The sequence below is a fragment of the Pseudophryne corroboree genome, unplaced genomic scaffold (assembly GCF_028390025.1).
Source record: "Pseudophryne corroboree isolate aPseCor3 unplaced genomic scaffold, aPseCor3.hap2 scaffold_184, whole genome shotgun sequence".
Taxonomy (NCBI): Eukaryota; Metazoa; Chordata; class Amphibia; order Anura; family Myobatrachidae; genus Pseudophryne; species Pseudophryne corroboree.
The window spans coordinates 315,558-343,022 of record NW_026968477.1 but is presented as its reverse complement, the minus strand read 5'-3'; the positions used below and the strand labels follow the sequence as shown (position 1 = coordinate 343,022).

The following is a 27,465-nucleotide window of genomic DNA, read 5'->3' as shown; positions in this document are numbered from 1 at the left end:
TCAGAGAGGGAGAGGAAGAGAGAGATGAAGCTACTGCAGATCCCCAGCTGATTGTGAGGTGCCGGGTTGAAGGGTGATGTGATCACCCTTCTCCCTCGCTGCCGCTGGGGACCGCATCTAGGCTTCCTCCATCGAGGGCATGCGGCGCAGCAGTGGGCAGCGTGTAATGAGTTTGTCTGACTCATTATACTGCTGCCTGTTGTGGACACCTCCGTCCGTACGGACTGGTGTACATGCCCAGCACAGAGGTGACAGTGTTGGTGGAAGTGCTGCCCAGTTCTGACCCTGCAGGCCTCCCTCATCTGACTGCGGCCGCTGCTACTGCTGCGGCCCGAAACCCCTGCCGGTCCCCTCCATAGACTTCTGCCTGTCCAGCGCTGAGGTACTAGGGGTATCCCAGCTGCGGGAAGGGTATGTCTCTGGCTTTCTCTCCGGCAGGGGAAGGTGACAGCGGCGGAGGAAGTGTTGCCCACCTCAGACACTGCAGGCCTCCCCGATCCAGCTGCGGCCACAGCTGATGCTGCCAGAACCCCCTGCTGGTCTCCTTTGTTGACTGCCGCATGGCCAGTGCTGAAGTACTGGGGGTAGGCCAGCTACGGGAAGAGTGTCTCTGCCTCGGGCTCTCTCTCTCTGTCAGGGGAAGGAAGGGCTGATTCTCTGGCACAACAGGGAGGGCTAGGCTGCAGGAACACAGCACTGGAAGAAACAGGAGGCCGAACTCATGACCAAAAAGTGAGCAGTGCAGTGATCAGCCCCCTAGTCTTTCCCTCTCTCTGGGTGCAGAGCTGTATTCTACAGAGAGAGCTGGGATGGGAAGAAGGGGAACGGCACCTGACACACACATACACGCGCGGCACCTGACACACACATACACGCGCAACACCTGACACACACACATACACGTGCGGCACCTGACACACACACACGTAGCATCAGACACAATAAAATAAACATGCAGCACCTGACCCACACATACACGCGCAACACCTGACACACACACATACACGTGCGGCACCTGACACACACACACGTAGCATCAGACACAATAAAATAAACATGCAGCACCTGACCCACACATACACGCGCAACACCTGACACACACACATATACACGTGCGGCACCTGACACACACATGTACCATCAGACACAATAAAATAAACATGCAGCACCTGACACATGCATATACACGCAGCACCTGACACATGCATATACACGCAGCACCTGACACATGCATATACACGCAGCACCTGACACATGCATATACACGCAGCACCTGACACATGCATATACACGCAGCACCTGACACATGCATATACACGCAGCACCTGACACATACATATACACGCACACCATCAGACACACACATACACACGCAGTGCCTTACTCACACACACATAGACACGTGCAGCACCTGAGGCACACACATGTACACGCGCAGCACCTGACGCACACACATGTACACGCGCAGCACCTGACGCACACTCATGTACACACGCAGCACCTGACGCACACTCATGTACACGCGCAGCACCTAATGCACACTCATGTACACGTGCAGCACCTGACGCACACTCATGTACACGCGCATCACCTGACACAGACATACGTATTCATGCACAGCACCAGACATACACTTGTACACACGCGGAGCACCTGATACTCACACACATATACACCCGCAACACCTGACACACACACACACGTGCGGCAGCTGACGCATACACACGCACCATCAGACACACTCATATATACACGCAGCACCTGACACACACATACACACAGGAGCTGACACACACATACACAGGCAGCACCTGACACACACACACATATACACGCGCAGCACCTGACACCACGCACTCACACGTACAAGCAATGCATTTCACGCCTACCTCCAGCCTCAGTTACAGGCTGCTGCCGCCTACCCCCCTCCCTGCATCAGCTGCAAAGGCAGCAAAATATTTTGACCAAAGTCTAAAGGCCCGTACACATTAAACGATGTCGCTCTGTGAGCTACATCGTCTAATGTTTCCCCTCCCGGGCCGGCCGGCGGCCGACTGTACACACTGAGCGATATGACCGCTCATATCGCTCAGTGACGTCACGCCCCCGCCAGCCCTGCATGAAGGTCGTGGACGACAGTCCACATCCTTCCTGCATGCCCTACCGACAGCGAAGATTGTTGCCGACCCGCGGGGCCGCGCATCGTTTGTCGCTGGCTGCATACACACTTAACGATAAAATGAGCGACGTCGCTCATTAAATCGTTAAGTGTGTACGGACCTTAAACAATTTGGTTTGGTTAATAAAATAATTTTGCACAGAACAGTGATGTTATACGAACATTTTCATTAAACATTTAAAAAATCAAATGTTTATTCTTACAGTGAAATTTTACATTTCTGAATAAAAAAATTTTTTTTTTTAAAAAGCGATGAAATTCCATAGACAAAAAACCTTACGGTTTCACATGTCCCATTAAGGCTTCTTAGACATGATCGAAATTTCAGAAACCTGTTGTAACTCTTCCACTCAAACTCCAAAAAGCAATGAAATTCCGATCATTAAGGCTGACGCCTTAATGGACGTGTTCCTTGCGTAATACAGATATGGTATGCCTTCACAGCCTGTGGGTAAGTGCAGATTCAGCACTCTCACAGAGTGAGATTGCTGTCACTCACACAATGGTGGAGCTGCTAATTCACAGATTTGTGTGCTCATTGGAATACACACATGCAGTCTATGCAACTGAAGGTCTGAGCGGAAGACAAAGCTGCTCAGATGAGGTAAGAGTGTTGTTGATTGGAGGGAGGAGAGCGGTGTGGATGGGGGAACAGAAGTGTGTGGATAGAGGGAACACTAAGCAGCACTAATGGGGGGGACAGAGAAACACAGGGGGTAATTCAGACCGCAGCAGCAGCAGCGATTGCAGTCTGAATTAGTTTGTGAGGTGCGCACGTGCAATGGCCGCACTGCGCGTGCGTACCCCAGGAGCCCAGTGAGATGCTATCACCCTGCCTGATTGATAGGCAGAGGTGGTTGCGGGGAAGGAGGGGGGCGTGCAAACAGCGTTAGAATGCCATTGGCAGGGCATGGTCTGCACAACGGAGGCGTTTCCGGACCACTGGGGGGTGGGCTGTGGCGGTTATCCCCCTGCCAAGAGCGCAGGATCCACTAAATTTACCTTCAGGATGTCAGCTACATGAATAGGGTAAGAGTGGTGTGGATAGGGGGTAGATTAAGCAGCAAGTATGGGAAGGGAGACAGAGCGGTGCAGATGGGGGAAATGGTGCAGATGGGTTGAAAACACTGGCATGGATGGGTAGAAAACTGGTGCAGATGGGAGAGAAGACAGTGTGCCATGTACTGGAGGAGGCAGAGTGACGTTGAAGAAGGAAACACTGAGCAGCACAGAGAGAAGGAAACGGTGGTACAGACAATGCACAGGTGGGGAAAGACAGATGGTACAGATAAGTTAGTACAGACTAGCACAGATGGGAGAACACAGCAGTAGGGATTGGGGAAGACCGGGCAGCATGGGGGTGTATAGGGGAAGTAAGTGTAGATGCATAGACCGTAGATGGGGTATTATAGTTTAGCAATTAACCAAGATGTTTGAGGGAGCTAAATGTGTATACTAAGTGAGATGGATGTATGGAGTTAGAAGGATGTTGTAACAAGGTGGCTTTGTTGTGTTGACTGAATGGGATGGTTGTGGGCACTGTGTGGGATGGGAGCACCACAAAACTGCTCAGACCTTCAGTTGCATAGACTGCATGTGTGTATTCCAATGAGCACACAAATCTGTGAATTAGCAGCTCCACCATTGTGTGAGTGACAGCAATCTCACTCTGTGAGAGTGCTGAATCTGCACTTACCCACAGGCTGTGATGGCATACCATATCTGTATTGCGCAAGGAACACGTCCATTAAGGCGTCAGCCTTAATGATCGGAATTTCATTGCTTTTTGGAGTTTGAGTGGAAGAGTTACAACAGGTTTCTGAAATTTCGATCATGTCTAAGAAGCCTTAATGGGACATGTGAAACCGTAAGGTTTTTTGTCTATGGAATATATATATGTATCACAAACATATATGATTCATACATATATCACACACACATACATGATACATACATGAGAAAGACCTGGGATGGTGATGAGGCCAGGGCCCCCTGCTGATGTTGCGTTGAGGAAGGCAGTGTTCCAGGGCGGATGCCAGTCGGGGAGAGCGCCGCGCAGCCCGGGAAAAATACTGCTGAGGAGCTACATCTGGAAGAGCCCCTGGGAGGGAGAATGCCACATGCCCCATCCTGCGCGGCAGACTCTGCAAGCCTGCACATGGGAAGGGAGGTCTCTGGCCACACATACTCACCCTTCTGCTGAAGCCCCGCTGCTGTCCCCATCAGCGATCTCCAGCGGGGAGCGTGGCCAGGATGAACCTCAACCTGAGAGAACTATCTTCATGATCAAGAGATCTCATATGCAAGATAAGTATGTTTTGGGATAGGGCTGGGGAGGGCGGCTGCTCGGGCACAGCCCCGTCAAGTTAAGGAGATTTAACTGAGGAAGCACAAGGGAACTCTCGTCTGGGGACAACAACTGCAGGGAGACCACATCTTTTCAGATGAACATGGGAGGGCGGAAGGCTGCCTAATACTGAAGCACCCTCAGACATTAAACCATATGCAACAACTATTGCAAGCATTCCTGGGGGAAGGTCTGCAGCAGACGGATTTGCATACGGTGATGTCATCCAAGCAGTGGGCCAAAGTTGGCTGGAACCCTCATCTGTATATGAAAAGAGAAAAGGGGCATGCAGGGCATGGCGGCCTTTTGCGGCGCTTGGATAACCCCAAGTTTGCATTAAACACCCCCACCCTCCTTCGGTGTGGGGCTCATGTTAGCCATGCCCAAGCCCCTGAAGCATTCAAGCTGATTTCTTGCAGCAGCTGGGCACTGTAACAGCTTCAGAGCTGCTCTACAAGACAAGTAAAAGGGTGTGGGCCCTGCAGCACCACCTGTAGTTTGCATACACACATATATAGGACAGCATCTCTTATATGCCCCAGGGTCAATAAAATAGTATCCTTGTCTAGGCTATCCATCCCCTCAGATAAGGTATTTGTCCATGCCGCTACAGCACTACACACCCAGGCCGACGCAATTGCCGGTCTGAGTAAGGTACCTGAATGTGTATAAATGGACTTCAGGGTAATCTCCTGTTTGCAGTCAGCACACTCTTTGAGGGTAGCCGTATCCTGGGACGGGAGGGCTACCTTCTTGGATAAGCGTGTTAATGCTTTGTCCACCCTAGGGGAGGATTCCCATCGTAACCTATCCGTTGATGGGAAAGGATACGCCATAAGAATCCTTTTGGAAATCTGCAGTCTTTTATCTGGAGATTCCCAAGCTTTTTCACATAACTCGTTCAGCTCGTGTGAGGGGGGAAAGGTTACCTCAGGCTTCTTACCCTTGTACATATGTACCCTCTTGTCAGCGACAGGGGGTTCCTCTGTGATGTGCAAAACATCTTTTATTGCCATAATCATAAATCGAATGGATTTTGCCAATTTTGGCTGTAACTTTGCATCATCGTAATCGACACTGGAGTCAGAATCCGTGTCGGTATCTGTGTCAACAATCTGGGATAGTGGGCGCTTATGAGACCCTGACAGTCCCTGCAACATAGGATCAGGCATGGGTTGAAACCCTGACTGTCCCAAAGCTTCTGCCTTGTCTAATCTTTTGTGCAATGAGTTTACACTAGCATTTAAAACATTCCACATATCCATCCAATCAGCTGTCGGCGGAGACACCACATTCATTTGCTCCCGCTCCTCTCTAATATAGCCTTCTTCCTCAGACATGTCGACACACGTGTACCGACACACTACACACACAGGGAATGCTTTTTCTGAAGACAGTTTCCCCACAAGGCCCTTTGGAGAGACAGAGAGAGAGTATGCCAGCACACCCCCCAGCGCTATATAACCCAGGAATAAAACAGTAACTTAATGTTTGCCCAGTAGTGCTGCTGTATGTAATTTGCGAATTATGTGCCCCCCCCCTCTTTTCAACCCTCTTGTCTAACGTGGTATAAGCAGGGTAGAGTCCGGGGAGCTTCCTCTCAGCGGTGCTGTGGAGAAAAAATGGCGCTGGTGAGTGCTGAGGGAGAAGCCCCGCCCCCTCGGAGGCGGGCTTCTGTCCCGCTTAAACTGTAAAATTGGTGGGGGCTTATACATATATAAAGTGCCCAGGTGTATATATGTTATATTTTTGCGAAAGAGGTTTATATTGCTGCCCAGGGCGCCCCCCCTGCGCCCTGCACCCTTACAGTGACCGGAGTATGTGAGGTGTATAGGAGCAAAGGCGCACAGCTGCAGTGCTGTGCGTTACCTCAGTGAAGATCATGAAGTCTTCTGCCGCCTCTGAAGTCTTCTTTTCTTCTCATACTCACCCGGCTTCTATCTTCCGGCTCTGCGAGGGGGACGGCGGCGCGGCTCTGGGACGGACGGCGAGGGTGAGATCCTGCGTACCAATCCCACTGGAGCTAATGGTGTCCAGTAGCCTAAGAAGCAGGACCTTGCAACTCAGAGAGTAGGGCTGCTTCTCTCCCCTCAGTCCCTCGATGAGGGAGTCTGTTGCCAGCAGTGCTCCCTGAAAATTAAAAACCTAACAAAATACTTTCTGTCAGAAAGCTCAGGCGAGCTCCTGAAAAGCACCCAGTCTCCACTGGGTACAGTATCAAACTGAGGTCTGGAGGAGGGGCATAGAGGGAGGAGCCAGTGCACACCCAGAACTAAAGCCTTTCTTAAAGTGCCCATGTCTCCTGCGGAGCCCGTCTATCCCCATGGTCCTTACGGAGTCCCCAGCATCCTCTAGGACGTTAGAGAAAATAGGATTTTAATACCTACCGGTAAATCCTTTTCTCTTAGTCTGTAGAGGATGCTGGGCACCCGTCCCAGTGCGCACTGTGTCTGCAGTTATTAAATGGCCCTTAACTCCAGAACATTTATGTGGAGATGAAAACATCCAAGGAAGACTTGACCATCTTCCTTGGATGTTTTCCCCCTGTGTGACTGCTCTCCAGCCTCGGAGGGTTGCATCCGTGGTCCCTAGGATCCCGTCCTGGATCCCGAACCATCGCCCCTCTAGGTGGTGAGAACTGTGCAGCCACCAATGGAGTGAGATTCTGGTCTTGGAAGACAGGATTATCCTCCGGTGCATGTGTAGGTGGGATCCGGACCACTTGTCCAACAGGTCCCACTGGAACACTCTGGCATGGAACCTGCCAAACTGAATGGCCTCGTTGGCCGCAACCATCTTCCCCAGCAACTGAATGCATTGATGGATTAACACTCTTGCTGGTTTCAGAATTTGTTTGACCAGACTCTGGATCTCCAGAGCCTTTCCACTAGAAGAAAACCTCTTCTGTGTCCAGTATCACTCCCAAAAACAACAACCGCGTCATTGGGACCAACTGCGATTTTGGCAAGTTTAGGAGCCAACCATGTTGTTGAAGAACTGTCAGGGAGAGTAGATGTTTTGCACCAACTGGTCCCTGGATCTCGCCTTTATCAGGAGATCATCCAAGTACGGGATAATTGTGACTCCTTGCTTGCGAAGGAGGACCATCATTTCCGCCATCACCCTGGTGAAAATCCTCGGAGCCGTGGACAGACCAAACGGCAACGTCTGAAATTGGTAATGACAATCCTGAATTGCAAACCTCAGGTAGCTTGATGCAGTGGCTAAATGGGAACATATAAGTAGGCATCCTTTATGTCTACCAAAACCATGAAATCTCCTTTATCCCCCGGACTGGAGATCACTACCCTGAGAGATTCCATCTTGAAATTGAATTTCTTTAGGTAGAAATTAAGGGATTTCAGATTTAAGATTGGTCTGACTGAGCCGTCCGGCTTCGGGACCACGAAGAGGCTTGAATAAAAACCTTCTCCCTGCTGACTAAGGCTGATTTGAACAATCGGTGAGGGGGAACGTCTTGAAACCCCAGTTTGTACCCTTGGGACACTATTTGTAAAACCCACGAGTCCAGGTCCGAATGAATCTAGAACTGACAGAAGAGTTTTAGACGTGCCCCCCACTGGTGCGGGCTCCTGCAAGAGAGCCCCAGCGTCATGCAGTGGATTTGGCAGAAGCAGAGGACGATCTCTGCTCCTGCGATCTTGAAGAGGCTACAGACCTCTTCCCTCTTTTCCTTCCTCTACCTGCAAAGAAAGGGGAATCTTAACTTCTTGCATATCTATTGGGCCGAAATGACTGCGTCAGATAATGATGCGTCTTCATCCGTTGAGAGGGAACATAGGGCAAGAAGGATGACTTACCTGCGGGAGCTGCCGAGATCAAATTAACTAGGCCGTCGCCAAACAAGGCTTCACCTTCATAGGGAAGAGACTCCCTTTCTTCTTGGAGTCAGCATCAGCATTCCCTTGGTGAATCCACAATGCCCTCCTATCCGAGACTGCCATGAAATTGGCCCGTGAGCACTTGTGCCCGGTGTAGGATTTTTAAATATGTGTAGTTTACTGTATGCAAGGGTTTAAAACCTTTTAGGAACTGAGCTCTAAGGTGTATTACATGTAGTTTAAAAAAAAACAAAAAAGGTTTATTTTATTGCAGTAGTTTCCAAACTGGGGTTCTTGCACTGGTAGCATAGTTTGGTGGTCCAGGACCAATTAAAATTATTTATACTTTATTAAATTGGCAAAACCATTCCCTCACAACATAACTGAACCTGAGTTGCTATAAACACAATTTACTTAATTTTATATTTTTTTCTGAATTTCTCAATAAAAAAAACTTTGGCCTAGGGGTGCCGTGAAACAAATTTTGATACTCTAGGGCAGGGGTGTCAAACCCATGGGCCGCATGCCGCCCCCAATGCATCCTTTTGTGGCCCACAGGCCGGGGTCCGGCAGGGGTCCGACAGGGGTCCTTTTGTGGCCCGATCACCTTGCTTAGAGCGAGGGCAGGAGAGTGCAGCCAGAGTCTTTGCTTTCTATGTGCGGCACCATCTTCCCGAAGAGATCACCGGGAAGATAGTGCCCCTTCCACTGGCTACAGCACAGGTATACTGGGGTGGGGTAGCAAACTGGGGGCCCCAATGGGCCCCTCCAGCAGTCCCTCTACCAAAACACGTCTTTTGGTGGTTTTGCGGTGTTGTTATAACTACATGGTGACGATACTGTAGCACAGAGATTTTCAACCATTTACAACTCACGTCACACAGAACAAGATTTAAATATTGACAAGGCACACTGAAATATAATGGTGATGCATGGTGCAGTATCGTGTCCTAGGATGTCATGTTGCAGCTTCTCCATAGGTAACGCCTGAACAGGCCCGGTGACAGGGGGGACAAAGGGGACACTTGTTCAGGGCTCCAAGTATTAAGAACAGAAATAATGGGGCCACAGTGCCAATATTGCTTTTTAAAGTGTATCCACCAACTGCTCAATTTAAGCAGGAAAACAATTAACAGGCCAACTAAACCCTCCCCCCTCCTTTTACCCCATCACTTTGTCCAGTCCCTGTGGTCCATACTGTATTGCCATTATTATGCATGTTGCTGTGCTGGCCCTTTTCTGAATGTCCCTGCCACCGCCACCGAAGAGCTGGATAGCCCAGTATGAAAACCACCTGCCGGCCTCACTGACGGTCCGAGTCAAAGGCTCCATTTTTTTTTAAAGATCCCTCTGCCAAGTTAAGGGGGGGTTGAGGGGGCCCCAGAGATATCAGTGTACTGGGCCCCGAGATTTCTGTTTCTGGCCCTGACCCTCAGGGGCGTATCTACCCCTTGGCCAGGATGGCACTTGCCAGGGGCACCATCCAGCTGTGCCAACCGTGGCTAAGGGATAGAGTTCTGCAGTCTCGAAAGGGCGCTATGGCAATCAGCGTGGGACTGACCAATTAGACGGTGAGGGAAGGATACTGAAATTGTCCCAACCCTGTTACAGTTTGAAACGCCCCTCAACTGCTGTCCACTGCTTCACTCCTAGCTCTGCCCCTTTGAAATTATTAATCCCTACCCCCCGGTAGGCGGAGTTCTCCAGGCCCATACTCAGGAGTCACCACTGCTGTACATTATGTGCCGGTTGTAGAGGCAGAGCGGGGAACATCAGAGAACGCCACAAATTACACAGTGGGCAAGGAGATGGCTGGAGACAGCTGCACAGCCATGCCTTGCAAGTTCGAGAGAGCTGTTGAATTTCAGCACTTCAAGTCAGAGCCTGCCCCCTGCTGCCCAAGCAGTCCGTGACAGTTAGTGTCGAGGAGGGGGGGATTTGTGCATGTGTGCTTTCAGTGTGTGTGTGGGGGGGGGGGGGTGGGGGGGTGGAGGATGTGTGTGACTGTGAGGGAGCTGTCAGTGTCAGTGGGGAGAGGAGCAGGAGGGAGTTGTCAGTGTGTGGAAGTGATGAGAGTTGTCAGTACTGGGGAAATGTGTGTGTGTGTGTGTGTGTGTGTGTGTGTGTGTGTGTGTGTGTGCTAGATTTAGGAGTGTGTGTTTGTGAGAGGTTTCAGTTGGGGAATTAGAGTTCATACAGTAATTAAATGTTTTCATATTGAGAACTACATCTCCCAGCATATACAGTGTGCTGGGGATGCTAACAAGCTTTATTTAAAAGTTTAAAAAACATTGCTTTTATGACTGCAATGGTTAAAAAGGGAGAGCTATAAATCAATTTATCAGTGAATGATCGCAGTTTGAGCTGTTACATTTTACTGAACCACCTATCCCTCCACACTCACTACCTGTCCTCAGGATACATTTACCATCCCGGCAGACGGTATACCGGCGGTCATTTGACCGATGTTGGAATCCTGACACCACTTGGGAGACTGGTGCCGGCACACAGACAGCCAACATCCCGAAGGCGAGTATTGGAGGGAGGGTTAGGACCGGGGGAGGGGGTGTTAGGGAAGGCACTAGGAGGGGGGGGGGGGGTTAGTCCTAGCTGCCACCCCCTGAGGGTTAGCCCTATCCGCCACCCCCCCAGAGGGTTAGGATTAGGATTAGGTATCATGTGACTGCTGGAATCCCGAGCGCCGGATGCCATACCCAACCCCCTTTACTTTTTCAGGCATTTCTATCTCTCCTCTCTCTATGGTGTTCCGATTGCCCACTTTCCCTTGTGCTTTTCTCTCTCTCTCCTTTGTTTAGAGCATCAGTTTCTGTAGTCCACTTTATCCTTATTTTTTCCAGTGTTTCACTATCTCTCTGATGTAATGAGGATGTATGGTCTAGAGGGATCAGTAATGCATTGTACTGTATAGAGGCGTCAGGGATGTAGCGTAGGGTATAGAGGCGTCAGGGTTGTAGCGTAGGTTATAGAGGCATCAGGAATGTAGCGTAGGGAATAGAGGCATCATTGATGTAGCGTAGGGTATAGAGGCGTCAGGGATGTAGCATAGGGAATAGAGGCATCAGGGATGTAGCGTAGGGAATAGAGGCGTCAGGGATTTAGCTTAGGGAATATAGGCATCAGGGATGTACTAGCAGGTATATAGAGGTCAGTGTACTGTATAGAGGGGTCAGTAATGCAGTGATGGTTATAGAAAGGTCAGTGATGTAGTGTAGGGTATAGAGGGGTCAGTTATGTAGTGTGGGGTAAAGAGGGGTCAGTAAAGATACTAAGCTGAAGTACTTAGAACACTTCTTGAATTAAGACACAACCTGCAAGAAAAAGTATGCAATATGGGTGAAAAGGCAAATGTCAGAGGTCTGATACAAGTGACCAGCTCCACACCTTGCACCACATAGCGTTATGTTAAACTGGGATATGTTCTTTTTTGTGTGTGTGTGTGTGTGTGTGTGTGTGTGTGTGTGTATGTGTGTGTGTGGGGGGGGGGGTGCCAAAGGAAATTTTTGCCATTGGCTCCTTTGGTCTAGAACCAGCCCTGATCACAAAATATTTTTGTCTGAGCAGACTGGACACTGATCAGCGTTGGCTCATTCTCAGCCCCCCGCCCAGCCTCTGCTGCCAACAGACTGCTATTAGCTAGTTAACCTTCTGCCTTCCCTATCTATGACACAGACTGCTGCTAATGCTACCAGAATGTTCCCAGTGGCTTCACACCAACAGTGAATCCCAGCCGATGATGTAGGGCAGCGTGTGGGGGAGGGGGTCAGTTGCTGTGGCTCCAACATGGTAACCGCCAATGGACTGCAATGCTTTATCGAAAGGGGGGGCGCCAGTCCCTTACTTTGCCAGGGGCGCTTGGACCCCTAGCTACACCTCTGTTGACCCTAACCGATACCCCTAAACTAACCATAATTCCTGCAGTAAAAATCCATGTTTCTATGTATATAGGGGGTCATTCCGAGTTGATCGCTTGCTGCCGTTGTTCGCTGCGTAGCAATCAGTTGAAAAAAAATGGCTAATCTGTGCATGCGCATGCTCCGTAATGTGCATGCGCATCGTACGGGTACAAAGTCCATTGTGGTTTTGCACTAGTTCTAGCGATTATTCCAATCACAGAACAGGCCACAAGGAGATTGACAGAAAGAGGGCGTTTCTGGGTGTCAACTGACCGTTTTCAGGGAGTGCTTGGAAAAATGCAGGCGTGGCAGAAGAAATGCAGACGTGGCTGGGCATTCGCTGGATGGGTGTGTGACATCAAAAGCCGTCCCTCGGTTGTTAGAATCAACGCACACGAAGTGTAACTACAGTGCTGGTCTTATTTTGAAACGATTTTGCAGGCGCTCTGCTGCTCAAGTGTTCGCACTTCTCCAAAGTGAATATACACTCTCCAGTGGGCAGCGACAATGCGTTTGCATGGCTGCTAAAAACTGCTAGCGAGCAATCAACTCAGAATGACCCCCATAGTGTATTGCAAGAAAATATCTGTAAATCCAATGGTACCGTAAGTGCGGTATATACTCGCACTTCTTTGCGGGGTGAGAACATCTCCCCTAAGTGAAGTCAGCCCTATGAATAGAGTTTGTGTGATCCCTGTGCAGCAGTCACAGAAAGGGTTCATCTCTGCAGTTTGTCACTCAAATTACATTGCTGCATTTTTTCTAGAAGTGGATCTGAGAGCTGTTACCCGCAGACCAGCTACAATAATTATCCTGGGTACTCACTAGACCAGTGGTTCTCAAACTGCACCCTGGGGTGCCTCAGGACACTTGCAGGGGTGCCTTGGATTGGTGGTCCAGGACCAATTCAAAATATTTATAGTTAGTGTTATAGGCAAAACCAGTGCTGTTGGCTGGCAATCATAACATATGTGCACAAGCAGAAGCAAATCCTGTCCCCTACCAAAGGGCCAGTGCTAGGGTGTTTGGCGCCTCCCTGCAAACTATTAATTTGGGCCCTCTCTCCAATACTTAATAAAGGGACAGTGCGCTCCTTAAAAAAAGAAGGTGTGGTATCACAAGGAAGGGGCATGGCCACACAATAGCACCCCAAATCAAAATACGCCACACAGTAGCACTATCTTATTGTATTACACCGCATGTAATAATAATAATAATAATAATAATAATAATACCCACAGTCGCAGTGCCCTTTATACACATAACCACCATATCAGTGCAGCTTACACACATAATGCCAACAGTAGCAGTGCCCCTTCTACACATGCCCACGGTGGCAATCCTTTACATGGCAAATATCAACCTGGTTTTGCCATGTAAAGGATTGCCACTTTAAAAAACAAACAATAAAAAAAAAAAAAAACAGGAAAAAACACAAAATCTCTCACTTTCTGATTCTCACACCCTATTACATTCCTCCCTATATATTTAAATGTTTCTATTACTGTATGTTCCCTCTTCCCTTCTCCAAACTATACACATCAACATTTTTTAGTATTTCCAGGTAAGTTTTGTGATGTAGGCCATGCACAATTTTAGTTGCCCTAATGTATTTACAGCCTTCTGGAGATATGGCTTCTGGAACTGAACACAGGATTCTAAATGTGGCTGTACCAAGGACCTATACAGTGGCATTACAGGTTGAGTATCCCTTATCCAAAATGCTTGGGACCAGAGGAATTTTGGATATCGGATTTTTCTGTATTTTGGAATAATTGCATACCATAACGAGATATTATGGTGATGGGACCTAAATCTAAGCACAGAATGCATTTATGTTTCATATACACCTTATACACACAGCCTGAAGGTCATTTTAGCCAATATTTTTTATAACTTTGTGCATTAAACAAAGTGTGTGTACATTCACAGAATTCATTCATGTGTCATATACACCTTATACACACAGTCACTCTGAAGTTCATTTAATACAATATTTTTAATAACTTTGAGTATTAAACAAAGTTTGTGTACACTGAGCCATCAAAAAACAAAGGTTTCACTATCTCAGTCTCACTCAAAAAAGTCCGTATTTCGGAATATTCCGTATTTCGGAATATTTGGATATGGGATACTCAACCTGTATTACTTTTTTCTGCTACTGGTTCTTTAACCTATGCAAACAAGCATCTGACTTGCCTTTCCTATTGCTTTGTTACATTGCTCACCTGAAATAGTAATACTTAGATAGCTTTCCTCTTGCCATTATAATGCCCTTAATATTATAGTTAGCCTTTGCATTTTTGAGACGTGTATGATTTTGCATTTTTTGGCATTAAATGTTGCCATGTTCTTGACCATTCCTCTAGTCCAGGGGCAGAACTGCCAGAGACAACGGAGTCAGTTGCCGCCGGGCTCCAGCCCTGAAGGGGCTCCAGCCCTAAAGGGGCTTCCTCCATTGCCCCCCGGCTGTTACGTGCCCTTCCTACTAAATAGACAAAGGCGCTACCAGCAGGGTCTCGCAGTTTGTACATTCCATGCCGTAACACCCTTCTTTCCACCTTTTTCAAGACCCAGCCCAGCAGCCTCGCCGCTGCCACCACCGCTAGCTGCAGCACTGCCAGCGGTGGGGTGCCCCTGCTTCTTCTCACACCACAGATAGCTGGGCAGCACTGCAACTGCCTGCCTGATTGCTCCGCCCCCTTCCGGCTCCCAAGCACCTCTGCTGCCCAGTGATCCAGGAGCCTGCTGCTAGGAAGAAGTGGCCGAGCTTCAGCAAGCGAGTCTGGACACTGGCGGAGGAAGCCATGATAACCAGATAATGGGGAGTGGAGAGCCAGTTCCAAGGTAATACTTTATACAGCTGGTTGAGATCCTGGTCGGTGGATATGGATTCCAAGAAAACCCTGGAGGTGCTTCCTTTCAAGGGAGACACTCTCTTTGGAGAAGACCTCAATAAGATTGTAGCTGATCTGGCTACTGCTAAAACAGCTTGCCTACCTCGTATGACTCCTACCACGCAGAAGGCTAAAAGTACTTTCCCTTGGCCCTTTCATCCCTCAGGTAAAGCGTACCCAAGGTCAGGCATACCCAAAGCAAGCTCATGCTTCCATACCTGCCAAGCCCAGACTGAAGCAAGCCTGGGCTGCCCATCAGCCTGCTTCCAAAACGGACAAGCCTGCCGCATGACGGTGCAGGCCTCCCTCTGGGGGATCCCAGGGTGGGGGGCCCGACTTCTAGGTTTGGCATAGAAAGGTATAATTCTAAGCTAGAGAATTCTGTTTGGAGCTCACCTTGTACTTTGTGAAGAAATAATCAGCATTGTGGCTGAGCAGATACATGTAGTGTGTGGCTGCAAACTGCATGGATCTGCTGCGTTGTAATGCTGATACTTTTTTTTTGCAAAGTACCAATAGCTTCATATAATGTTCACAATTTTTATGCAGGATCAAATAGCTCAATAGGTAGGGTGTTTGATTAGAATTCAACAGGTTATAGGTTTGAATCCTGGGTATGGTAGTTTGAGATGTGTTATTTAATAAAGTATGTTGTTCTGACTGCTGGGATATCATACTAAATAAATGGAGTTGATCAATTTTTTTTTTATTTTTTTTTTAAACTAGGGACAATTTCCAGATACTTTTCTTTATAACTGAGATTGCCCCCTGGAACTTCACATCAGTTGACAACTATGCATGAGTGGGCAGTGCTTGCTCTGGATCTGCCCACCCATTTATGTGCCGTCATAAAAGAAAGCACAACTGACAGTTATCCTGGGCGTACACTACACAATTATCTGTCAGGCTATCTATCCAGTCTGGATGGATGGAATGAAAATCTGGTAATGTATAGTAGCAAATGTCAATTAACCATTTGCTCCCAAACACTAGAAAAGTGGTCAAAAATGGTCATTACACAAATTGGTTAAACCCAAAATTTAACCAATTTGTTTAGGGGACCATGTTTGTCCATTTTCTAGTGTTTGAGAGTAAATCGTTGATGGTCATTTGCTCAAATAGATAACCGGATTTCTATTCCAACCAGCCAGTGTTGGAGATATGGTCTGCCAGATTACATAATGCATACCAGAGCCATAACTAGACTTTTTGGTGCCCTGTGACAGAGAATTATATGCCCCCCCCCCTCCCCTCCCCATTTTTGCAATATGGACAAAAGGCGCATGCCTTGTGGGGAAGGGGCATAACAAGATTGGTCTCAGAGAAAGCACATGAGATATGAAGATATATCTAGTATACTTGACACTCAATGGTTTGTGGTATTGCCGGGGTGCCCTCCTTAAATGCATATACAGTCACACATGGCGTGTTTGTGCAAATGGCATATCAGCAGTCAGCACTAACTGGTGACATGCCATTTGTACAAGTAAGCCATGTGTGACTAATATATAAACATACTTTATTAAATAACACCTCAAACTATCATACCCAGGATTCAAATCTATAACCTGTTGAATTCTAATCAAACACCCTACCCATTGAGCTACTTGATCCTGCATCTATTCTAACCTCCAAAAACAGATTCGGTTGCATTTTCCAGCGTGTTTTGTTTGCGCCTTTGCAAATGTCTTACATCGACAAACTTATTTAGTACTATTTTGCAAATAGGGTTACATTGTCGCAACATTGTGTTCCCTAATTGCTTGATTTTTTAAATGCAACAATTGATAAAGACACCTGATAATTGCTCTGTGGAGTGTTATTTTGTGTCTACTTCTTATCTACATTTAATTCCCTACCTCTAATCAAGGCATTTTTAAATGCTGGGGGCTGCCAGGACGTGAGGCCTACCTAGACTTTAGATCGGAATTTGAATGTACTTGTGAACTAACTTAATTTCCTACTTCTAAATTCATTCCTAAATTCACTACTTACATTAATCCTGTAGTTGGGCATTTTGAGCCTTCAATTGTGGGTATTGTTTTGTGTCCAGACCAGCAGCTGGTGGTGTGCATTTGCTGGAAAGGCATCGAAGACCTCCGATATGCTGCATCTCCTGATGTGTGTCTCCCTCAAGTGGCTGTCAGCAAATGCATGCTAGACACCCCATTCCAAGCTGATTGTGACATCACGGAACATGCATCATAGAACAGGCATGCTAGAATATGGGTCTTCAACCTGCGACCCTCCAGCTGCTGTGGAACTACATATACCAGCATGCCCTGCCTCAGTTTTAGCATACCTTAATAGCAAAACTGTGGCAGGGCATGCTGGGATGTGTAGTTTCACAGCAGCTGGAGGGCCACAGGATGAAGACCCATGTGCTAGAGCCAAGCCGCAGGTACATTGAATGCTAGCAAGCTGAATGTTTAAATCCTTTTTGTTCCGCAGCATTCCAATGCGGAAGATTCCATGGAACCAGAGATTATTCCATTGAGAAGGACATGCTGCCTGGATGACTGCACTGTGCAAATTAAATCACGGAGCCAGTTGGCTTGTGGGTGGCTCTGGTGACTGGGTGGTTGGGTGGGCGGTGTGTCAGAGGTGGAGCACATGCAAATGAATGTGTATCATCCTGCTAGTGAGAGTGAAAACTCATGCAGGAGTGTGCCTGCTTGTCAGTGGGTTATGCACCTTGCCAGGCGTCAAATCTACATGGAGCAGCTGGAGGGGACAAGAGCAGGTTTGCAAAATATAGATAGAAGAGCATATATGCTGGCGCATTCTCCATGATTGTGTCAGCTTATGTTTTGGTGCACTGCACTTTCCTCCACTAAGTTTTAGCCATTTTGGTTAAACGCAAGTGTAGTTGCTTCTCGCCCTTTTGGCTGTGATCTTGTATCGTGGTTGAAGAGTCTGCTGGAGGGATTGTTTTCTTCATTGACGAGAGACTGAAGATATTACAGGATGGAAGGCTTGGGAACACTATCTGTTTTTCAGTTGTGGAAGAGTTGAAAGACAGCTTTTCCTTGCCAATATCTCTCTTTTGCAAAGAGCTACGCATTGGAAAATTCAGGGCTATACTGTGTAGATGAAGCACTAACAGGAGGCTTTAAAATTTTCATTCTAGTTTCCTTCGTTTGGGAGAAAAATGCAAAGGTACAAGACAGCTTTTCCTTGCCAATATCTCTCTTTTGCAAAGAGCTGCACATTGGAAAATTCAGGGCTATGCCGTGTAGATGATGGCCTAACAGGAGGCTTTAAAATTTTCTTTCTAGTGTCCTTCGTTTGGGAGAAAAATGCAAAGGTACAAGACAGCTTTTCCTTGCCAATATCTCTCTTTTGCAAAGAGCTACGCATTGGAAAATTCAGGGCTATGCCGTGTAGATGATGGCCTAACAGGAGGCTTTAAAATTTTCTTTCTAGTGTCCTTCGTTTGGGAGAAAAATGCAAAGGTACAAGACAGCTTTTCCTTGCCAATATCTCTCTTTTGCAAAGAGCTACGCATTGAAAAATTCAGGGCTATACCGTGTAGATGAAGCACTAACAGGAGGCTTTAAAATTTTCATTCTAGTGTCCTTCGTTTGGGAGAAAAATGCAAAGGTAGCTTGTGCCATCGCCACTCTGCTCCTTGTGCCACCTTGGCGGTTTACATGAGCCACTGCGGTGACGTTGTCTGACTGGATCAGAACCGGTTGGTCGCAAAGTAAGGTCTCCGCTTGACGTAGGGCATTGTATATGGCCCCTAGTTTCAGGATGTTGATGTGAAGACAAGTCTCTTGACTTGACCAAAGACCTTGGAAATTTCTTCCCTGTGTGACTGCTCCCCAACCTTGGAGGCTTGCATCTGTGGTCACCAGGATCCAGTCCTGAATGCCGAATCTGCGTCACTCGAGAAGGTGAGCACTCTGCAGCCACCACAGGAGTGATACCCTGACCCTGGGGGACAGGGTGATCAACCAATGCATCTGTAAATGTGACCCAGACCACTTGTCCAGTAGGTCCCATTGGAAAGTCCTCGCATGGAACCTGCCGAATGGAATGGCTTTGTATGATGCCACCATCTTTCCCAGGACTCGAGTGCAGTGATGCACTGACACAAGTTTTGGTTTCAATAGGTTCCTGACAAGAGTCATGAGTTCCTGGGCCTTTTCTATCGGGAGATAAACCCTCTTCTGGTCTGTGTCCAGAATCATGCCCAAGAAAGACAGACGAGTCGTAGGAACCAACTGCGACTTTGGGATATTGAAAATCCAGCCGTGTTGCTGTAACACTTTCAGTGAAAGTGATACGCTGTTCAGCATCGGCTCTCTTGATCTCGCTTTTATGAGATCGCTCAAGTACGGGATAATTGTGACACATTGCTTGCGCAGGAGAACCATCATTTCCACCATTACCTTGGTGAAAATTCTCTGGGCCGTGGAGAGACCAAACAGCAACGTCTGAAATTGGCAATGACAGTCCTGTACCGCAAATCTGAGGTACGACTGATGAGATGGATAAATTTGGACATGAAGGTTTGCATCCTGTACACAAATGCGGACAACAGGTGTCAAGCCGTGTGTTGCCTTTGTCAAGCTGTAATAAGTAGGGGTAAGGACGTTAACCACCTCAGAACATCCTCCCTTATACGTCACCTGCAGCGCATTAATCATAAGTCAGTGACAAGTTCAAAAACTTTGGATGACAGCGGAAGCAGTCCACTGACCACTAAATCCCTTCCTCTTGTAACCAAGCTCCTGCAAACCACACCACCAACTCCCTCAGTGTCAATTTCCTCCTTAGACAGGAGAGCCAATAGTCCTGCAGGCCATGTCACTGGCAAGTCTGACGAGTCCTCTCCTGCCTGGGATTCCTCCGATGCATCCTTGAGTGTAACGCCTACTGCTGCTGGCGCTGCTGTTGTTGCTGCTGGGAGTCGATCGTCATCCCAGAGGGGAAGTCGGAAGACCACTTGTACTACTTCCAGTAGGCAATTGACTGTCCAGCAGTCCTTTGCGAGGAAGATGAAATATCACAGCAGTCATCCTGCTGCAAAGCGGATAACTCAGGTCTTGTCAGCCTGGGTGGTGAGAAACGTGGTTCCGGTATCCATCGTTAATTCAGAGGCAACTAGAGACTTGATTGAGGTACTGTGTCCCCGGTACCAAATGCCATCTAGGTTCCATTTCTCTAGGCAGGCGATACCGAAAATGTACACGCTTCTCCCAGGGCAAGGCTCACCCATTGCACTCTGGGTGTGCTGCTCCTGCGATTTCCCCAAATGTGGGACACTTGACTGCATAATTTGTGTTTCCTCTGGTCGGCTCTCGTATAATTCAGATCTCTTTGTCTCAGGTCTCTCTCCAGCCTAGTTTGCTGTCTGTTTCCACTTCTCTTTTCTTCAGCCGCTCCCTTCTATGCCCTTGCGCACTATCCTGACTTCTCCCGTCTGCTTACTTTGTGCCTTCCAACGCACAATGCGAACTACAGGTAGTGCTGCAGGGCCCACACCCTTTTAGTTGCCTTACAGAGCAGCTCTGGAGCTGTTACAGTGCCCAGCTGCTGCAAGAAATCAGCTGGAATGCTTCAGGTGCTGGGGCATAGCCAACATGAGCCCCACACCGAAGGAGGGTGGAGGTGTTTAATGCGAATTAGGGGTCATCCAAGGGCCGCAAAAGGCCGCCATGCCCTGCACATCCCTTTTTTCTTTTCATATGCAGACGAGGATTGAAGCCAACTTTGACCCACTGCTTGGATGGCATCACCATATGCAAATCCATCTGCTGCAGGCCTTCCCCCAGGAATGCTAGCACTAGTTGTTGCATTTGGTTTGTTGTTTGGGGGTGCTTCAGTATTAGGCAGCCTTCTGCCCTCCCATGTTCATCTGAAAATATGTGTTCTCCCTGCAGTTGTTGTCCCCAGATGAGAGTTCCCTTGTGCTGCCTCAGTTGAATCGCCTTTACTTGACAGAGATGTGCCTGAGCAGCGGCCCTCCCCAGCCCTATCCCAAATCATACTTATTTTGCATAGGAGATATCATGGTCATGAAGATTGTTCTCCCAGGGTGAGGTTCATTCATTGCATTCTGGGTATGATGACCCCTGTGATTTCCCCAAATGTGGGAAACTCGACTGCATTATTTGTGGTAGTGGGGGACTGTGTTGTGCTTTCCTCTGGTCAGCTCTGGTAAAAGTCAGATTTCTTTGTCTCAGATCTTCCTCTAGCCTTGTTCTTCTTTCGAGAGTTCCCTTGTGCTGCCTCAGTTGGATCTCCTTCACTTGACAGGGGGGTGCCCGAGCAGCGACCCTCCCCAGCTCTAGCCCAACTCCTACTTACCTGCCAGGTGAGATACTATGATCATGTAGGTGCTTCTCCCAGGGCAAGCCTCACCCATTGCACTCTGGGTGTGCTGCCCCTTTGATTTCCCCAAATGTGGGAAACTTGACTGCATAATTTGTGTTTCCCCTGGTCGGCTCTCATATAATTCAGATCTCTTTGTCTCAGGTCTCTCTTCAGCCTAGTTTGCTGTCTGTTTCCACTTCTCTTTTCTTGAGCCGCTCCCTTCTATGCCCTTGCGCACTATCCTGACTTCTCCCATCTGCTTACTTTGTGCCTTCCAACGCACAATGCAAACTACAGGTAGTGCTGCAGGGCCCACACCCTTTTACTTGCCTTACAGAGCAGCTCTGGAGCTGTTACAGTGCCCAGCTGCTGCAAGAAATCAGCTTGAATGCTTCAGGGGCTGGGGCATAGCCAACATGAGCCCCACACCGAAGGAGGGTGGAGGTGTTTAATGCGAACTAGGGGTCATCCAAGCGCCGCAAAAGGCCGCCATGCCCTGCACGCCCCTTTTCTCTTTTCATATGCAGATGAGGGTTGAAGCCAACTTTGACCCACTGCTTGGATGACATCACCATATGCAAATCCATCTGCTGCAGGCCTTCCCCCAGGAATGCGTGTACTAGTAGTTGCATTTGGTTTGTTGTTTGGGGGTGCTTCAGTATTAGGCAGCCTTCTGCCCTCCCATGTTCATCTGAAAATATGTGTTCTCCCTGCAGTTGTTGTCCCCAGATGAGAGTTCCCTTGTGCTGCCTCAGTTGAATCTCCTTTACTTGACAGAGATGTGCCTGAGCAGCGGCCCTCCCCAGCCCTATCCCAAATCATACTTATTTTGCATAGGAGATACCATGGTCATGAAGATTGTTCTCCCAGGGTGAGGTTCATTCATTGCATTCTGGGTATGCTGACCCCTGTGATTTCCCCAAATGTGGGAAACTCTACTGCATTATTTGTGGTAGAGGGGGACTGTGTTTGTGCTTTCCTCTGGTCAGCTCTGGTAAAAGTCAGATTTCTTTGTCTCAGATCTTCCTCTAGCCTTGTTCCTCTTTCGAGAGTTCCCTTGTGCTGCCTCAGTTGGATCTCCTTCACTTGACAGGGGGGTGCCCGAGCAGCGACCCTCCCCAGCTCTAGCCCAACTCCTACTTACCTGCCAGGTGAGATACTATGATCATGAAGGTGCTTCTCCCAGGGCAAGGCTCACCCATTGCACTCTGGGTGTGCTGCTCCTGCAATTTCCCCAAATGTGGGACACTTGACTGCATAATTTGTGTTTCCCCTTGTCGGCTCTCGTATAATTCAGATCTCTTTGTCTCAGGTCTCTCTCCAGCCTAGTTTGCTGTCTGTTTCCACTTCTCTTTTCTTGAGCCGCTCCCTTCTATGCCCTTGCGCACTATCCTGACTTCTCCCGTCTGCTTACTTTGTGCCTTCCAATGCACAATGCAAACTACAGGTAGTGCTGCAGGGCCCACACCCTTTTACTTGCCTTACAGAGCAGCTCTGGAGCTGTTACAGTGCCCAGCTGCTGCAAGAAATCAGCTTGAATGCTTCAGGGGCTGGGGCATAGCCAACATGAGCCCCACACCGAAGGAGGGTGGAGGTGTTTAATGCGAACTAGGGGTCATCCAAGCGCCGCAAAAGGCCGCCATGCCCTGCACGCCCCTTTTCTCTTTTCATATGCAGACGAGGGTTGAAGCCAACTTTGACCCACTGCTTGGATGGCATTACCATATGCAAATCAATCTGCTGCAGGCCTTCCCCCAGGAATGCTTGCACTAGTTGTTGCATTTGGTTTGTTGTTTGGGGGTGCTTCAGTATTAGGCAGCCTTCTGCCCTCCCATGTTCATCTGAAAATATGTGTTCTCCCTGCAGTTGTTGTCCCCAGATGAGAGTTCCCTTGTGCTGCCTCAGTTGAATCTCCTTTACTTGACAGAGATGTGCCTGAGCAGCGGCCCTCCCCAGCCCTATCCCAAATCATACTTATTTTGCATAGGAGATACCATGGTCATGAAGATTGTTCTCCCAGGGTGAGGTTCATTCATTGCATTCTGGGTATGCTGACCCCTGTGATTTCCCCAAATGTGGGAAACTCGACTGCATTATTTGTGGTAGTGGGGGACTGTGTTTGTGCTTTCCTCTGGTCAGCTCTGGTAAAAGTCAGATTTCTTTGTCTCAGATCTTCCTCTAGCCTTGTTCTTCTTTCGAGAGTTCCCTTGTGCTGCCTCAGTTGGATCTCCTTCACTTGACAGGGGGGTGCACGAGCAGCGACCCTCCCCAGCTCTAGCCCAACTCCTATTTACCTGCCAGGTGAGATACTATGATCAGGAAGGTGCTTCTCCCAGGGCAAGGCTCACCCATTGCACTCTGGGTGTGCTGCTCCTGCGATTTCCCCAAATGTGGGACACTTGACTGCATAACTTGTGTTTCCTCTGGTCGGCTCTCATATAATTTAGATCTCTTTGTCTCAGGTCTTTCTCCAGCCTAGTTTGCTGTCTGTTTCCACTTCTCTTTTCTTGAGCCGCTCCCTTCTATGCCCTTGCGCACTATCCTGACCTCTCCTGTCTGCTTACTTTGTGCCTTCCAACGCACAATGCATACTACAGGTAGTGCTGCAGGGCCCACACCCTTTTACATGCTTTACAGAGCAACTCTGGAGCTGTTACAGTGCCCAGCTGCTGCAAGAAATCATCTTGAATGCTTCAGGGGCTGGGGCATAGCCAACATGAGCCCCACACCGAAGGAGGGTTCATCCAAGCGCCACAAAAGGACGCCATGCCCTGCACATCCCTTTTTTCTTTTCATATGCAGACGAGGGTTGAAGCCAACTTTGACCCACTGCTTGGATGACATCACCATATGCAAATCCATCTGCTGCAGGCCTTCCCCCAGGAATGCTTGCACTAGTTGTTGCATTTGGTTTGTTGTTTGGGGGTGCTTCAGTATTAGGCAGCCTTCTGCCCTCCCATGTTCATCTGAAAATATGTGTTCTCCCTGCAGTTGTTGTCCCCAGATGAGAGTTCCCTTGTGCTGCCTCAGTTGAATCTCCTTTACTTGACAGAGATGTGCCTGAGCAGCGGCCCTCCCCAGCCCTATCCCAAATCATACTTATTTTGCATAGGAGATACCATGGTCATGAAGATTGTTCTCCCAGGGTGAGGTTCATTCATTGCATTCTGGGTATGCTGACCCCTGTGATTTCCCCAAATGTGGGAAACTCGACTGCATTATTTGTGGTAGTGGGGGACTGTGTTTGTGCTTTCTTCTGGTCAACTCTGGTAAAAGTCAGATTTCTTTGTCTCAGATCTTCCTCTAGCCTTGTTCCTCTTTCGAGAGTTCCCTTGTGCTGCCTCAGTTGGATCTCCTTCACTTGACAGGGGGGTACCCGAGCAGCGACCTGATAAAGCTAAATATTTATCGTATATAAAACACTTTAAGAGGTCTAAGAACACTATACGCTATCTACGTAAGAAGTACCGTAAGGGTACGCAAGTTGTGTAGCGATCACTCAAGCGTCACGTTCGCTTACGGCCCAGTGATCACAGGCAGGCACGCTATTGGCTGCCGACTAACGTAATGATTCGCTATAGCGTAGCGTACGCTCGGGACCACGAGGAGATCACCAGCGGTGCAGACGCTTACAACGTTTAAACCTTTATCTCTATACCTTTAACGATGAGATACACAGTATACCTTAGTGTAGAGACAGAGTGTAAGTGCAACCTGGTGTAACCTGATTAACTACAAAGCTGCTTGAGCGTCACCGGCGCTCAGAGAATACTTAACACTATAAAGAATACACAGATACCTGGGCTTAGGGTCCGAAACCTATTATATGTATTATGACTATTATACTTGCAAAAAGAATCACAGTACAAAGCATACACTACAATATAACATAAACCAACTAACCAGATAAACTACACAGGAAATACAATACAATACAATTAAAGGAAAATACGAGAGAAAGAGAAGAGAGAGAGAGATAGAGAGAGAGAGAGATGGCTCACAGTAAGACAATATGATTACGGAGAAAACTTACGCACAAGGGGAACGATCGCATGCGCCTCGATATCCAGCTCCCGATTATCAGCAATGAGAACCGTTGAAGAGAGAGAGAACTGGATACGGTCGGCCTGCCTATTTATGCCCCACACACAATACAATTCAATGGTCCCTACAATCTCATTGTTCATTGGACACAGGAATTCGGCTTCGCATTATAACAAAAGGTCATAGGTTGATTCATACAGGTGGGCTGTGACTATTTCCAACTGCTCAGGTGGGAGGGAAACTGGGTATCCCGCCGCATGGGTAATAAAGTGCAAATAAAGTAAATGTTCATAAACTTCTTATGTCCATAACTATTCGCACGAGCGATTGATCTGCTTCAAACCAACACCGGAATATTTCTAATTAAATATTCTTCCGATGGATACTAAACACCACTGTATTACTCCTGTCTGACCCTTCGTATCAAACAAAGAGGGATTCCTCTGTTCATAAACATTCTATATTAACCAAACTTTCAGAATCTATCAAAGGGACCATGATCTACAAAATACATTATTAGTGAAAATATGTTACGATTGAGTCGCACGCTACAACCACATAAACTCTACCGTAAATACGCATACCATGCGCCTGCGGGTGCCCGCGACTGTGAGTATGCGCACGTACGGGAGAGCGTACGCATGCGCAGCACGGACCTGGGTGAGGTGCAAATATGGTAGTGTGCATAGAGATATTTTTCTGACTTTGACAGTCCACCCTTTGGCAGTCAATAATAACTGCCACTTCCTGAAAACATTTCAAAAGGAGAAAAATATATGTTAGGGGTTAATTCATTTCCATGGTTGGGTAAGGGAGGAGAGAGGAGTAGGTGTGAAGAGGGTATGACCTAGTGAGATAGCAGAAGCATGTGTGTATGAATCCGTGTTTGGGGGGTCATGTATCATCGTGCCGTACGTGTTGTAAATCAAGCTTCGAGGTATTGCGAAGTATACATTTGAATTCCTTCTTATCCCGTGGTACGGGTCTGTGGATGGGCTGTCAAACTTTACCGAGCTCTTTTCGGATTTTGAACAAAATGGGGAGCACATTTTAGTTGATGATACATGAATGGGGGAATATGTGATTGCTGATATCTGTGCCTGTATTCCCTATACTATGTGTGTCATTACCTGAGGGTTGTAGAAATGAAGAAAAGACATAATTACGGTAAATGCGGTGGTATTCTATGTCAGGTTAATGTATATCTGTCGGTTGAAGTTTTGTTCGGTATCAGTTGAAAGTCGTCTTCTTTGCGCTGTGTTGCCCATTAGGGGTGAGCAAAAAGCTTTGTCAATGCCATTAGATTTACAAAAAATGTTGGGCTAGCGTAAGTTTAAGAATTCTAGGGAAACTGGGGATCCATGGCAAAGTTCATCAAATGTCCATATCTCAAGTGGTCAAAACTTCTTCTTTGGTCTATCCGTTGTCTGTATAGCGTCTCGTCAACTTCCTCGTCCAAGTGGGTCTTTTTATCTTGGAGAAAAACCAGAAAAACAGGTGAAAGAAACGGACCGTAGAAATCGCATTTTCATCACATCATTGTTTCTATCATTGGGTCATAAATCAAATCCAGGTTAATTACAGTTTCCTCACTCCTCAAACTCATTACCTTAGTACGACGATTGCACCTCATTAAAGCCTGACCGCATCTAAATATCAAGCCAATGGTTATGATAACACCTAAGATACATAGGAGAAACTTCCCAACATCCATTATGACTCCTTGAGCCCAGTCTCCCAAACCGGAGAACCAATTTCGCGGGTTCAACCATGACACCCAACCAGTCAGCTCATTACCTACAGCAGCAAGAGTGAGATTGTGTTTTCGGCGAAATTCCCACTTCAATTGGAGAATATCGTCCATCTTTTGGTCTATGACCTCGACCGGATCCTCGGTGCTATTCGTGATATACGTGCA

General features: G+C 47.8%; 4 non-coding genes and 3 pseudogenes across 4 annotated transcripts; all 7 read left to right on the top strand.

The window, feature by feature from the left end:
* The first annotated feature begins 21,174 nt into the window (after positions 1 to 21,174).
* On the top strand, positions 21,175 to 21,337 carry LOC135003182 (U1 spliceosomal RNA). The gene has a single exon (XR_010204248.1). It is a non-coding gene; the product is annotated as a U1 spliceosomal RNA (small nuclear RNA).
* Positions 21,338 to 21,489: 152 nt separating this feature from the next.
* Positions 21,490 to 21,631, top strand: LOC135003187 (U1 spliceosomal RNA; annotated as a pseudogene).
* Positions 21,632 to 22,323: 692 nt separating this feature from the next.
* On the top strand, positions 22,324 to 22,487 carry LOC135003179 (U1 spliceosomal RNA). Its single transcript, XR_010204245.1, has one exon. It is a non-coding gene; the product is annotated as a U1 spliceosomal RNA (small nuclear RNA).
* A 152-nt stretch (positions 22,488 to 22,639) lies between these two features.
* Positions 22,640 to 22,775, top strand: LOC135003183 (U1 spliceosomal RNA; annotated as a pseudogene).
* Positions 22,776 to 23,473: 698 nt separating this feature from the next.
* On the top strand, positions 23,474 to 23,637 carry LOC135003177 (U1 spliceosomal RNA). The gene has a single exon (XR_010204243.1). It is a non-coding gene; the product is annotated as a U1 spliceosomal RNA (small nuclear RNA).
* Positions 23,638 to 23,789: 152 nt separating this feature from the next.
* On the top strand, positions 23,790 to 23,943 carry LOC135003185 (U1 spliceosomal RNA; annotated as a pseudogene).
* Positions 23,944 to 24,598: 655 nt separating this feature from the next.
* Positions 24,599 to 24,762, top strand: LOC135003180 (U1 spliceosomal RNA). The gene has a single exon (XR_010204246.1). It is a non-coding gene; the product is annotated as a U1 spliceosomal RNA (small nuclear RNA).
* The last annotated feature ends 2,703 nt before the right edge of the window (positions 24,763 to 27,465 follow it).